Raw genomic sequence first — 14,531 nt, 5'->3', positions numbered from 1 at the left:
CGTCATGTATAACAACAAATTCTAGATACTAAAACCTTTCAGGATTCGTCATCCATACATCGTATCTCAAATACGCGAGTCACGCCAAGCTTCCTCTATGGGAGCACTCTTCCTACATCCATGTGTATATTGTGCTCTGTGTTGTGTCTTTCTCTTGTGACTGCGTGCGTTGAATCAGTGCAACAGGACGCTAAAATATAACATCCCTGTATTCTTTCCGAGGGACTGAGGAAAACTGCAAGAAACTGCTGTCAGTATGGTGGGTAACCAGGAAGAGATTCGAACTGAATACCATTACATCATCAACCAGATATGCGGTCAATCGTGGCGTTAAAGAAGGTCTGATACGTAATGGGGTCTACAAAACAGATGGCTTACTCTTGCTGGCTTTCAGTTTGTGACTTTTACTTTTATTAGTAGGTGTCTGGTTGCGTTCCAAACCAGTGAACTTAGCACAGACACTTGAAGATTGCACCTTTCTTTCTGAAGGCGGATCGGACCATCAAGGCGCGCTAACACCCCACTCGTTTGAATTTACGTTACTAAATTGAGTTGGGTGTAGACACTGATCAGAGAGAGTTGATTTCTATGCGCTTACTTAGAAGAATGTGGGTGTCGCTCTGCGCAGCGTATAAACTGACCTCTCGCTATGAGAGGTTGATAACAGTGAACAGAATGTCCATACGTGCATATCCATAATGCAGAATCTGAGGGGACGTATGTGCAGCGTCTATTATTAAATAACTCCCTGGTAGCAGAACCTCCAAGTTACAACACAGCCAACAGCGAATTCACTCCCCCCTATTCTCACACCTTCTCAAGAATAACCTTAACGTTGCGAGATTTGATGTTTTCACAGTAGTGACTATTACTGGTTCTGTGGATATATTCCGGTATGTGACGCCGTGTAGTGTAGGAGAAGACATTTTTGCTGCTTGCTTGCTCGGCTTCTTCTTCGGCTATGAAGATGGAGGCAGTACGTTTCTCGAAACATCGATAAATTCCTATCAGAATACACGGCGTCACATCCAAGAAGATAGAACTCTTAACCTTAGTATCCTTTGACCTGTCCCTCAGTCTTTTAAGTAATTTATCCACGAATATTTCAACGCATCCATTTTATCTTCCCCCTAGCTACATGTCCAGCTTATCTTAGTTTCGAAGATTGTTTCCTACGTTGTTTAACAACGCCGTTTTAATTGCAATTTATATTACGGCCTTGAATCAGCTGTAAGAATAATGACAAATTGTGACCAGATGTAAGTCTGAAAGAAAGTATTCGTGAATTGAGTGAAGATTATCCCAGCATTCGCTTAGAGATACCGAGGAAAACTACGGAACCACGAGAAGTTCGCTAGGGCAGAAACATTAGTAAATGTACGGGCCGTAAACTTGTCTACCGGAGAAGTTCATGGAGGTAGGCCTAGGCCCATTGGGGCCAAGGAAAGAAAAAGTCTTAATGGATTTAATTATCTGTAATTTTTGCTTGCCTCAGAGGACACCGAACAATATAAGAGCAGCAATATATGGAATAAAAGAGTATAGCCCTTAATTACTTAATTACTAGATGGTCGAAGGACAGGAAATACTTCCTTTACGGCAGGCTGTGATAGTTTCACTAATGTAACGGAGAATGACTAATATCTCCTTTGCGCCGTAGAAGTTAGATACAGAGGTAAAAAAAATGTAAGTTGTTATACAATTCATTGAGTTCGGTTTTGCTGAGAACGCTGTTATCTTTAGAATGGCCACGCCATGGCTCAAGCGGTTAGTCGCTGGCTTTCCACCGCGGCGGCCCGGGTTCCATCCCGGGTCTGGTCAAGAAGGATTTGTGGTGGACAAAGTGGCGCTGGGGCAGGTTTTCTCCGAGTACTTCGGTTTCCCCTGCCAATCTTCATTCCATCAATTGCTCCACAATCACCCTCACCTATCATGTGGGGCTGGTACAATAGGCCAGAAGTGGCCGTAGTAGAAGGGGCTTAGTCCCAACCCACTAGCAATAATAAAAAATAATATCTTCAGTATTCAGGTGTGCCTTGTTTATATACACTACATTTCAGTGTGACCTGTAGGGTACAGACACCTTTCTTTACACTTATTAACCCTGGTGAAAAGGGCAGCATGTTATTCCGAAACGTCAAAATCCACCTATGAAATTTCACGTTGTCAAAACAAAGAAGGCCACAATTTTTATTTACATTTATTTATTTTTTCGTTTTATTTCTACCTTTTATTTATTTTTTCTTGATTCTTTCTTCTCATTTTATACCCGGTTTTCTCTTTTATATTATTTGTTCTTCCTTCCTCCTTTTTTCCTGGCCTTTTCTTTTTTGCGTTTCTTTGGATCCTTTCTTTCTTCTGCTTTTCATTTATTTCGAGTCACTCATTCAATCAATCCAGTGCAGACGGTCTAATCAAGCAGAAAGACTTTCTTCGCCCCACTTGTGGAACATTCCATTGTCAATGGTGGACGCTGAGGGCCACCAGTGTGACCAACTCTACTGCGCGTCACTTTCGTGAGTAGGGACAAAACGGAATACACAAGGGGAGTATTTCTTGCACCAGATTCTATAATTTCCCTCTCTAACATTCTGTGTATCAGATCCAAATTTCTGTTCTGTGCTTTTTCTTCTGTACTTCGTTTCCGACTGATGGTCAAAGAAATTTCATTAGGACAGTGTTTACACGTCTCACATGATTCTCTGTGGTCTAGTGGTCATAGTTCCTGGCTACAGATCCAGAGGTCCTGTTTCGATTCCCGGCGCTACCAGATTTTTTCTGAGAAGTAGTGGGTCTGGAACGGCGACCACTCAGCTTCGTGAGGATAATTGAGGGGCTGATTCAATGGAATAGTAGCGGCTCCGGTCTAGAAACCCCGAAATTAACGGCCGTGGGGATTCGTTGCGCTGACCACGCGACACCCTCTATCCGCTAAAGTTGGTGCTAGCTTCGCCGACTAGCGGCGGTCGCTCGGTCAGTATAGTTCGCTTGCGGACTAAAGCCATGTAGTTTTTTATATAATGTACACAACACTTAGATCAGACGGACGCCGAAATTAGTAAAAGCTGCTCTTCCTTTCCAAACATGTTCCCATTTTAACACACAAATCTTAAATCAAACATAATTTTAATTTTTTCCTTACAATCTCTAAGCAAACTACTTAAAGTGCCAAGCTGTAACAAATGTACATACTTTCTTGTCGTCTCCGTATCAATGAATGCCCCGGGATAGATCAGCTGTTAAATGGGTAGATGATTGCTTTTTAGTATTCTGCGAGCGCACTTTCCTTTGTCGGTTCTGGGGCCATTCCGGGCTCGTATCCTCTGGGTATCACAGCCCATTTTCTCGGGATTAAAGTTACGACATAGAGTTGATCACTTAACTGCGTCCAGTATGCTAAACTTAGGAATATACGTATGTTGCTATATCTTCACTTCCTTATATATGTTTCTAGTAAAAGTGAAGACAAAGGCCGCACCATAGCTCAAGGGGTTAGTCGCTGGCTTCCCACCGCGGCGGCCGGGGTTCGATCCCGAGGTCTGGTCAAGTGGGATTTGTAGTGGACAAAGTGGCGCTGGGGCGGGTTTTCTCCGAGTACTTCGGTTTCCCCTGCCAATCTTCATTCCACCAAATTCTCCATCATCATAATCACCCGGGGAAGGCTACAATAGGCCAATCAGTGGCCGCCGTGCCGAGAGGATTCAGTTGGACTCCACCCCCAACTAAGCGAATTAAAAAAAGTAATGACAAAATTGTCTCTGTGATTAATTAATTAATTAATTAATTAATTAATCAAGCACTAAGCCATGAAGACATACTGGGGAGTGGAGTTATAGCTCCACCATTCTTGACATCAACAATAGATGGAGGTGGGTGGTCAGATTCATGCCCTGGCCACTTTACTCCGGAGAATTTGCTGTCTGCACCCATTGCCTAGGAGGTTGTATAAGACCGATCGCCGGTCTGGAGGCTATGAAGAAGAGAAAAATCTTAACCCCCCTGGGGATCAAACCCAGCCATCCATCGCTATACCGACTGAACTGTCTTGAATCTTACGTGTTCATTTTTTTTCCTTGGCACTACAGCCCCAGTGGGCCCAGGCCTACCTCCATGAACTTCTCCGTTCACTTCGGTTTTTCTAGATCTTACACATTCGGTAGGACTCCTTGGGCGGGTGATCAGCTCGTCGCAATGCCTCTACCTGTACACAAACACAGAAAAACGCACACACACAAACTAAACATCCATACCCTGAGTGGGATTCGAACCCACGATCCCGGTTTCCAAGCGAACGAAAACAGTATATGCCCTAGACCGCTCGGCTACCGTGATCGGTCCTTACGTGTTCATAACGGATATTAATTAAGCAAATGGACGTTTTAACTTTATTTTTCATATTTTTATTCCTCAATTCGTCCTGTGCCGATCACAGTGACCACACGGTCTAAGGCATGAAATATTTATGCCCGCTCAAACACTTGGATCGTGTGTTCGAATCCTACTCAAGTCATGAATGTCTCTCCCCGTTTCTTCTGTGTTTATATTGTGCTGTATAGACAGTGACCTTGGGACAGGGCTAATGATCCTTTTGAAGGATCCCTACCAACTCTCTTTTAGATCTATATTTCCGGATTAATTCTCATGGGAAAAAGACCAGGGGGCCTAATAAGAAAGAAAGAAAGAAAGAAAGAAGAACAAAGAATTATGTCTGAAAAGCGTTGAAATATTAATATGTTGTCTTAAAAAGTGGTGGAAATGATCTTCGTCCTGAAGACAGAAACAAAAGCAGAAAAATACATTTAATTCTGAAGTGTATATTAAATGTCATTATCTTAAAACATAGATGTCATTCACAGTTGTTTCTAATGTTTCACCGGAAGATGAAACAAAAACTGAAATGTCGGCAGAATATGTTCCTTCAGTACAAAAACTCATAACATGGAGTCACGGAATGAGGTGCCCGCCTTTCATATACCTGCCCTAACTTTCTCCGCAGCTCGTGTAACAGCTTCACCTCACTCCTAATGAGGCAAAGGGCGCAGCGATAAATACACGAATATACATTTAATTCCCGTGGCATCCCGTGACCTATTGAAGTTGGATGGAGTCGTGGTTAATATATTGTTGCCCTCAACGGAGCCTTATGCAATTCATCTTTCTACAGAGACGGATGGTTCATTAACGCGGTGATACTCAGGCTCTCTGTCGGAACGTATTGAAGTCAGATAACGTTTCTGCAAAACTGCATGGAGCGTCCTTGTGTCCTCGGTCTTGTGTTGCCCCGTGTAAGTAGAAGCTGAGAAATGGATTCATCTCTTCTCCAAGTGATCCTCCTATTCTATAAAGAAACACTTGTTTGTGTTACTGTGCAAGGGCCGGTTTAGTCCTGTCGCTTATATATTAAATCAATCATAAGATCATAACAAACTACGTCCATGGAGCAAAGCCCTAATTGAGAAGCCGCCAGTCTCTCAGCTGCTCAAGAATTTCTAAAAATTTTATGGAATCTGAACGTTCATTATCGTGTTCATAAAAGCCCTGCACTGATCCCTATCCTGAACTAGATAAATACAGTCCATTTCAGTTGATCCTAATTCTATGGGATCAATCTTAATATTATCCTCCGTTCTATGTTCATATTGCGAGCTGAGACAGCGCAGTCGGTATAGCGACTGGCTATGTGCTGGATGGAGAAGGGGTCGGAGTTTGAGTCCCGGTCGGGGAAAGAATTTTCACTTGTCCATATTTTCCAGACCGTCTCGGGGACCACCTACCCTCCTATCCGGTAAGTAACGGGGGCCCGTTCTACGGGGTAAAGTGGCCAGGGCGTGAAGCTGACAACTCACCTCGAACTAGTACCGAGATCGAGAAAACGTGGGTCTATACATCCACTCCCCCCGTACGTCTTAATTGTGTAGTGCTTAATTAGGTAAGCACAAGGATTTTTTTTTCATCTATGTCTTCCTAGTGGTCTCTTTTCTCTCGGATTTCCCACCAACACTCTGTATGCATTCGCCTTTTCCACTCGCTCAGAAAACACCATTCCTCTGTTCCTGCTTAAGTTCAATTACTTTGCAACATCTGTTGTATAGCTGCTTATTTCGCGGTCACTGCCTAGCAACGGGCATACACTTCACATTCTCATCTCGATTCCGCTGTTTACGCTACTATCCAGTCCCGTTTATACGCCGTACAGCGCATGCGTAACGTTTTGCTAGACGAAAGTCTCTAAACCTAATCCCCGAAGGTTAACTAAATTAACGAAGGAAAGTTTACGGAGGTGTGTGTGACTGGGGGATGGAAAAGTACATAATAATTCGTAACTTATATTCTTGAATAAATATTATTCAGATAATCAAATGGTGGAGAATGAGATGGGCTAGGCATGTGGCAGGTAAGAGCGAACAGAAGTGCATAAAAAGTTTGATAGAAAAATTCTAAGGGAGAACATCACTATGAAATCTCAGGCGTACACGAAGGATCCAGCTTTTAAAACCATGAGTGGAAGGTGTGAACTGGGTTAATACGGCTCGATATAGGAACCAGTGACAGGCTGTGGTGAGCACGGTAATGAACCCCTGGGTTTCATCAATTGGCTAATATTTTACAAGTGACGTAACATTCTCAAAACGACTGTAATCCATGGAGTTATTTAGTTAGAAGATCATAAATGCTTTTCCTTTAAATTCCATGACATTGCAGGTATATTCAGTCTGCTTCGCCTGATGTCAGACTATCAGATATTAAGCATGCATACTCGTATATTTCATATTACAGGAAAGCTATAACGAGTTAGCTTCTATTTCTTAGCAACTAACCAAACATTTCCATGGAACAGAGTTCTTTTGGGAAGCTGATAGCCGTTCAGGTAGTCAAGAAATGTTATGCATTTTATAAATCCCGAAGGTCAACTTCTTTACGAAATCCCTATACTGGGCCCAATCCTGAGCCAATTGAATCTAATCCACGTCTTCATACTCACAATATATATGCAGTATTTGAGGGGGCACGCGGTAGCGTAGTTGGTTGAGGCACTACGCTACAAGCCAGAAGGTCGCGGGTTCAAGTCCCGATGAGGTCATTGGATTTCTTCAATTGACATAATAATTTCAGCCGCACTATGGCCCTGGGGCCATCTCAGCCTCTAACAGAAATGAGTACCAGGAATATTCTTGGGGGTAAAGGGCGGCCGGCGCGTAAGGCTGAAAACGTTGTCGCCATATATGAGTCGATTGTCTAGAAAATGTGGGAACATCAACATCTCACAACCCTATGGGCCTCCATGGCCTGTCACAGAGATGCAAAAAAGAAATGCAGTATTTTGTTCTCTGTCCACCTCTACTGCTTCCAATTCCTTCAGGTGTTAGATCAATGCATTTCTGGCCTCAATATTCGTCTTGCTTGATCTCATCCTCTCTTCTTCCGATTATTAATGATTTATAAGAGCGGTGAAAAATGTAATCTTAATCAATTTAATATTAGCCTGGACGAACTAATGGATTCCATAAGTAAACTTAACCAGAACAGTCTTGGTCGAGATTTGAATCTGAGTTGTGCAAAATAAACAACGTGGTTCTATATTATTGTCATAATTTCCTTTTATAGTCAACGGAAACTCCGAAAATAATTTAGAACCACCTTGTACAAAGGAGTATTAACCTCTATTCTAAAATTTTTAGTAAAAATATATCTAAGTTGATGAAAGTGGACAGTGATAGGGTCTAGTATCGGTGCTTTGTGATGATTAAAGCCTAGTAATATTCCAGGCCCATGATTCATGATCTTCAGAATGCAAAGCTCGGGTGCAGTCGCTATACTGCAACCTTTGGCTTAACAGTAAACATTGCGAACTTGGCAGTTTAGTGATTAAAATTAAAGTTCTATCAACGGATATTGGAGAGCACGAATCTGTGTCAACATATGGCCATCGTCAGGTGCTTTTCTATGCCACTGTACCTTGGCGTTCTCTGTTGTTCGCCGTGAACCTACTTGTCCGGATTTTAATTTCACTGTCAAGTGAACGAGAACTACGCTGCACCACCGTAGCAGACACGTGGACTATGTGTTGGCAGAAACATGTTGCACGTGTTAATGAACATATATTGAGAGTGTGAGTGGTTATAAAAAATCACAAACCCAGAATATCGCTATAAGAATTGTGTAAAAGACAGAAGCACGTTCAAATAATCTGGCTTAGTAAGCTTGACCAATTTTCTTTTTAAGTTTCTTGGGGGTGGGGTGAGACTGAGTCCACTTAGTGTGTGAACCCCTAATTCGTCTATTATACCAGACTCGGATGATATATGATTATGGAGAATTTGGTGGAATGTGAATTGGCAAAGGAAACTGAAGTACTGTGAGGAAACCTACTCCAGTGTCACGTTGTCCATCACAAATCCCACGTGACTTGAACTGGAATCGAGCTTGAGTCGCCGCGGTGGAAAGCCGACGACAGACAGCCTGAGCTATGGGACTGCCCAAGCTTAGCCAACTCTTATAAGCGATTCGGACCAATTTTTAATGTGTAGAAGCGAGATAAGATGCTTGGAACTGCGGAATTGTGTCAGCCCCTGATAACGTATGTGGTACACTGCGGGGAATATAAATGGCTGGGAAAAACCTAAATGCTCGAAGAAAACCTTACCAACTATTACTTTGTGCACCACAAATTCCACACGGGCTGGGTCTGAAACCAGGCTTCCGTGGTGACAACCGGCGACAAGCCGTCTGAACAACTGAATGATGAAGCAAGTGCTTTTTCTTTTATTCTTAGGGCGGAGTGTGACTGAGTCCACTTGGTACGTCAGCCACTACTACTCTATTGTACCAGCCACCATTGACGACGATGATGATGATACCTGAGCATGGCGCAGAAGACGGAATAACATTTGACAGGGGAAAAAGAAGTATGTCAAAGAACACCTGCTCCAGAGCAACTTTGCCCACCACGGATCCTACATGATCTCACTTCGCACCGAGAAACTAAGCGGTAACTCTCACGGCTTGTATTCGGTCTGATTACACTTAATGGTGTTTGTCATTTTTAGCAGGTTTCTTGTCTCCTCAGGCAGTTACCAAGTCAGTACCTTGAAATATGTCGTAACTACCTCCAACCAAATGATTATATTTACGCAACTATTTGTCTGTATATAACATTTTCAGTTGAAGGAACATCATTAATGAAACACAGATTATTAACCCTTTAAAGACTAGAAAAAGCGGTGGATAGAGAGAGAAACGGGAAGAGAAAATACGTGTTTCGGGGAGTAATTAGAGAATTAAAGGCAAGAAAAACTATTTTTCCCCGATGCTGAAGTTTCCCAGGCAGTACATGAACGTCCTTCTGGTAGAGATACGTTTGTGAGTGGGTAAAGTTTTAGGAAGTGAAAAGGGTAAATCGTTAGGATGTGGCCTTTGTTATTAAAAGGGGAGAGAAGTTGGGCCAGGTTTTTACTGCACGTGGTGACAGTTTCTTCTATAAACATTCGTAGGGCTGCAAAAGAATTAAATTTCTGATATCTTCTAAATAATATATACAAATTCCGTTCACACCTCACAGGAAACACATCGCTTCTGCGCTACGTGGACCACTCGGATGATTCAGAATTTTCGTGGACGCGGTATATGAACAACTACTGGGCTTTAAACGGTTTACACTGGAAAGCACTAAGGAAGCTGTTACTGCCGCGGGCACATGCCAAAGAGACTTCTCTCTCGCCTGACCATCACTCAGCTGTAAGACATGAAAAAAGTTCAGTGCAGCGATAACCATCCACAGATGCATGGCAAAGAAGCCGATCAGTCCGACAAAAAGCGATCGGCGAATCTCGCTGACACATCAACAGATGCATATGGCGCCCAAGGCCAAAGATCGCAGTTATCATGTCCTTTTTGTGTTTTATTGGTTATCACAGGAGAAATACGGTAAACCTTACTCGTAAAACCTCCAAAGGAGCAAAAATATGTTGTATTGTAAGCATGAGTCTTAGTTTCTTTAAAGATAATTTTCCAAACTGAAAATGTGTGAACGATAAATTGGAAAAACATGCAGGAATGAGGATGTGTATAGAAAAAAGTCACAAGAAACTTCAAGTTAGTCGATGTTAGGTCATTTCTCAAATTCTAAGCAATAAATCTAAACTCTCAAACTCCACGTTTGGTCACGTTTCGTATGGGATTCTGTTTAATATAAAATATATACTCGGAAAGAAAATAACANTGGCGATACGTTCCTCCGAAACGTCGGTTAACACCACATATACACGGTGCCAAATCCCAGAAGACTGCTTTCTTAACATTGCATAAGTTCACTACACATCCCGCGAATTCCAGATCAGTAAACAAAAATTTCTCTTGAGATACTGTCATGTTTTTTTTTTTTTAAATCGCTTGGTGGGGGGAGTCCAGCTGGGTCCACTCGGTACGGCGGCCACTGATACTGTCATATAACTAAACTAACTCCATGGATCTGAGTCATTGTTGAGACGCCTCCAGTCGCTCAGCTATTCAAAAATATAACAGCATTTTATGGAAACAGAAGGTTCATTATCGTATTCACAATTGCATACCACTGGTCCATATCCTGAGCCAGATGAATCCAATCAATACCACACTACTGTATTTCAATAATATGCATTTTAATATTAATCTTTCACATAGGTTTAGTTCTTGCTACTGCCCTCTCCCATTCTTCATTTCTCATAAATATTCTACGTACATTCTTTTTCTCTTCAGTGCATTCTACATGTCCTTCCCATATAATTCTTATTGACTTATTATTCTGATTATATCTGGAGAAGAGTAAACTTTTTGAAGCTCCTCATAATGCAGTTATCTTCAGCCTCATATTATGTCATCCCTTTTGCCAATGTTACTAAGCGGTATTATACTTGGGCCGCGCCATAGCTCAAGCGGTTAGTCGCTGGCTTCCCACCGCGGCGGCCCGGTTTCGATCCAGGGTCTGATAAAGTAGTATTTGTGGTGGACAAAGTGGCGCTGGGGCAGGTTTTCTCCGAGTACTTCGGTTTCCCCTGCCAATCTTCGTTCCACCAATTGCTCCACAGTCATCCTCACCTATCATCTTGGGCTTGTACAATAGGCCAGAAGTGGCCGCAGTACGAGGGACTTAGTCCCACCCCATTAGCAATAAAGAAAACGGTACATACTTAGCTTCCTCTCATTCTTTCCTCAATTTTTCTTTTTTCGTATTCATTTAAAATGACCTGTAAACAACACTCCGGGGTTCAATTGATTCCTATTTATAACAGGAATAATTTTTCTCATATAATTCAAATTAAATGAAGTTATATAATATTGGAACAAGCCATTTTGGATTAAATCATTCTATTTTCCGGTTTCTAGTCCAACTCTTTCCGTTCATAAGAAGTAATTAATACTAGCTCATATGCTGTATCTATGCTGTATCTGATCACCTCTGTGGTCTAGTGGTTAGAGTTCCTAGCTACAGATCCAGAGGTCCGAGTTCGATTCCCAGCGCTACCAGATTTTTTATGTGTAGTGGGTCTGCAACGGGATCCACTCAGCTTCGTGAGGATAATTGAGTTATTTGAAGGAAATAGCGGCTCCCGTGTAGAATAACCGAGATTAACGGTCGTGGGGATCCGTTGCACTGACCACGCGACACCCTCTATCGGCTAAATTTGGCACTAACTTCGCTGACAAGCGGCGATCGCTCGGTCAGTATAGCTCACTTACGGACTACAGGCCACGGAGGTCGATTTTTTAATTTACTTTATCCTTCCAGCCGCACTATGGCCATGGGGTCGATTCAGCCCCTAACAGAAATGAGTACAAGGAATATTCATGGGTGTAAAGGGCAGCCGACGCGCAAGGCTGACAACCTCACCGCCGTTTGTGAGCCGATTGCCGAGAAAGTGTGGGACCCTCAACATCTCTCAACCCTATGGGCCTCCACGGCCTGTTACAGGGATAGTTTTTTCTTTATATTGCATATAACTCCCCACATTGTAGTGAAAGCATACACAAATAGATCAGTTCTTGTAAATCAGCTGTGTGAGCTGGCAGTATTTTCGTATCTGCATTACCGGTTTCTCTTGTCCAAATAAGTATCCACTTCATTGGACCATGACCTTGCAAACAATGGGCTTCGCTTTGTTGACTTCTCAAGTAGCAATCAGACAGATATAACTGCTTGCTGAAGCAGCAGTATTGTGTACCACGTGCTCCATGACAGCTGAGAAGCTGTCTTAACAGATCCAGAAACACTGATCAGTAACAAGACAGTTTACTATATATTGTTGTCTTCTGGGCTATAGCACTCCGTAGTCCCGTAGGTGACAACCGACGTTTCGGCGTATCCTCTGCACGTACCCAAATTCAGAAGTCATATAAAATAAGCAGCCAGCAAAGTACTGACTAATATTTGGTAATATTGAAGATGTGTGTGTTTGTGTGAATTGTGATTAGTCTGTTAACCACGACCATATAATGTATTTAGAGCACACACTTGTATTAAGTATATAATTTTTTTCACTTCAGCTTTTATTAATTATAACACGAATAAACTTTTCATGTCCAGTGGTTCAAAATGAACCACTTGCAGCAATAGTTAGAATTCTGTATTCTGGCCACAAAGTGTATTTTTGTTTTGTTTTGTGTGATTACATTTATTGGTGATGTATCGCCTTATGACGCCTCTTGAGATTGAACATATTCTGATTTTAATAAATATTGGTTACCTCTTCAGTGATAAGAACCGGGATAGCTCAGTCGGTATGACTAGGGGTTACAGGCTGGACGGCCGGGGTTCGATTCCCGGCAGGGGCAAGTATCTTCTATGCCACAGCTTTCAGACCGGCTCTGCAGCCTATTCACACTCCTGTCCACTGGGTACTGGGAACCCTTTCCGCGGGGATAAAGCGGCCGTGGAGTGAAGCTGACCACTCTTCTCCATTTAGTGCCGAGGTCAATAATAATGGAGCTATAACTCCACTCCCCAACACGTCTTTATGTGCGAGGTGTTTGATTAATTAAGTACAGAGATAAATTTACATGTTTTTACATTTACATTTGAAATGGTGTCAGTGGTTATTTAAGATAATATTCAAGTTCACTAAGCCTGCAGTTACTAAAACGCAACAAGAAACAGAATTCAAGGAGTGCTGTTTCACTTTTCCTCACTAACCGACTGACACATTTGTACACTAAGTTCACTTCCTCAGTGACAGAGGCGCTGCCTCAATAATAACTGGAAGGAAGAAGAGATATTGTTCTATTGAAGTATACTATTCATGTAAATAATATTTAAACAGTTCAGTTCATTCCTCGCAGTAAACATATTGCTTCTTAATTATATAAAGCAAATGCTTAATGTTCTTTAATGTAATAATCGGCCTATATTCTAAGAAACATAAGAAATACACAAAAACAATTAATGAGAAAATTTAGTTAAAGCAGATTTCATGTACAATAACCACTGTGCCTAAAAGTGTTGACTCAGGAAATAGTCTTTCGTCTGCAGAGTTCAATGTTTCATGCAAGAAACAGTATTTTTCTTTTCTTTTCTTTTTTCAGAAAACTTCACGGATTAGCCAAGACAACAACATGGGGTCAATCTCTCCAATGTAAAGGACGGGTTATTTTTTTACCTGTTTTTCAAACGCCTTCAACCAACAATAGTACCACAATACAAAAGAACAACCATCACGAGTAACGCTTCACTGACAGTTCCTTTAACATACAACTTTCAGCCTTTTGGCGTAATGGAGTGTGATACTGGCTACTGACCACTGATACGGAGAGCACAGCCACGCGGCTCTGTGCGCATGAGCAGCGGGTTCTCTACGCCGTCCGATAACAGGCCTCAAAGCGATTTGCTCTTTTTGCTTTGTTTAGTTGCAGTTCTTGAGATTAATCCGTTATAGAGACTATGGATCAGTCATGTAACTTTTCCGAAAGTACTTAGAGGATATCTATAAAATTTCGAGACGGTTTTCTCCACCAGATGTAGTTTTTTGGTTCTTGTACATCATACACAAATTTTACTTTCAGTGAAACTCAGATTAATCATCGTCAGTTTCCTCAGAAACTGTTCGTCGTATAGAAACTTGTCACATGAACGGAAATACATAGTTCGTTCAAATTTACTAACTTCATTTCGAACAATTTTCGGTATGTTGAATAGTTTACGAAGTAAAGTATTGAAAATGAAGGCATTTCTGTTGCTTTGGGAGTTATGACTTGTTTTCGAGTGCTATAAAATTGTCGCTTTGAAGGATGCCGTACACCAGAGGAAGAAAGGAAAAAAACCCAGTTGCTTCACGCCAGCACTTTGTCCACGAAAATGAGTGTTCCAAGAAATTTCAAGGGGAAGTGATAGCAAAGGACTCGGATGCTGAACTTGGAGTATGAATAATTAACAGAGCAGTATTTTTATTATTTAAATTATTATGCGATAACGGCAAGTTTTGACTCTAAGTGTGACTTCTTCGTGACTAACTGTAGGCACTTCACACACCCACCTCGATTCCGTTGTTAACGTTGCTATCCAA

The 14,531-nt window shown here is 41.9% G+C and overlaps 1 long non-coding RNA gene across 1 annotated transcript in view; it reads left to right on the top strand.

The window, feature by feature from the left end:
• Positions 1 to 14,084, top strand: part of LOC111870531 — a 219,658-nt gene extending 205,574 nt beyond the window's left edge. The window contains exon 4 of the long non-coding RNA XR_002843865.2: positions 13,555 to 14,084. This is a non-coding gene — a long non-coding RNA (uncharacterized LOC111870531). The remainder of the gene's footprint in view (positions 1 to 13,554) is intronic.
• The last annotated feature ends 447 nt before the right edge of the window (positions 14,085 to 14,531 follow it).

Source organism: Cryptotermes secundus, unplaced genomic scaffold (genome assembly GCF_002891405.2).
Source record: "Cryptotermes secundus unplaced genomic scaffold, Csec_1.0 scaffold117, whole genome shotgun sequence".
NCBI lineage: Eukaryota > Metazoa > Arthropoda > Insecta > Blattodea > Kalotermitidae > Cryptotermes > Cryptotermes secundus.
The sequence above is the reverse complement of the archived record's forward strand: the minus strand, read 5'-3'. Positions and strand labels throughout refer to the sequence as shown.